Source organism: Mus pahari, chromosome 9, assembly GCF_900095145.1.
Source record: "Mus pahari chromosome 9, PAHARI_EIJ_v1.1, whole genome shotgun sequence".
NCBI lineage: Eukaryota > Metazoa > Chordata > Mammalia > Rodentia > Muridae > Mus > Mus pahari.
Genome location: NC_034598.1, coordinates 59,751,234 through 59,751,489, shown reverse-complemented (window position 1 = coordinate 59,751,489; position 256 = coordinate 59,751,234).

Genomic DNA, 256 nt, shown 5'->3' with positions numbered 1-256 from the left:
ACTTAAGCTGACAATCAAAAACAAGTGAGAACGCCTCTTAACTTCCAAACCTGTTTGATATAACAAAATAAAAGAATACCGTACTATTTAGGTTTTAGATTGACCCAGCACCATTGGTTATTTCCAGGCAATGAAAGTAAAAGACAGAAGCTAATCCATCTATATACCCTCAACTGCGGTCAGGTAGAGGCAAAGGGCTAAGGCGAGTTCACTGACCTCAGGGAAGAGAGGGGAGGGAGGAAGGGAGGGAGGGAGG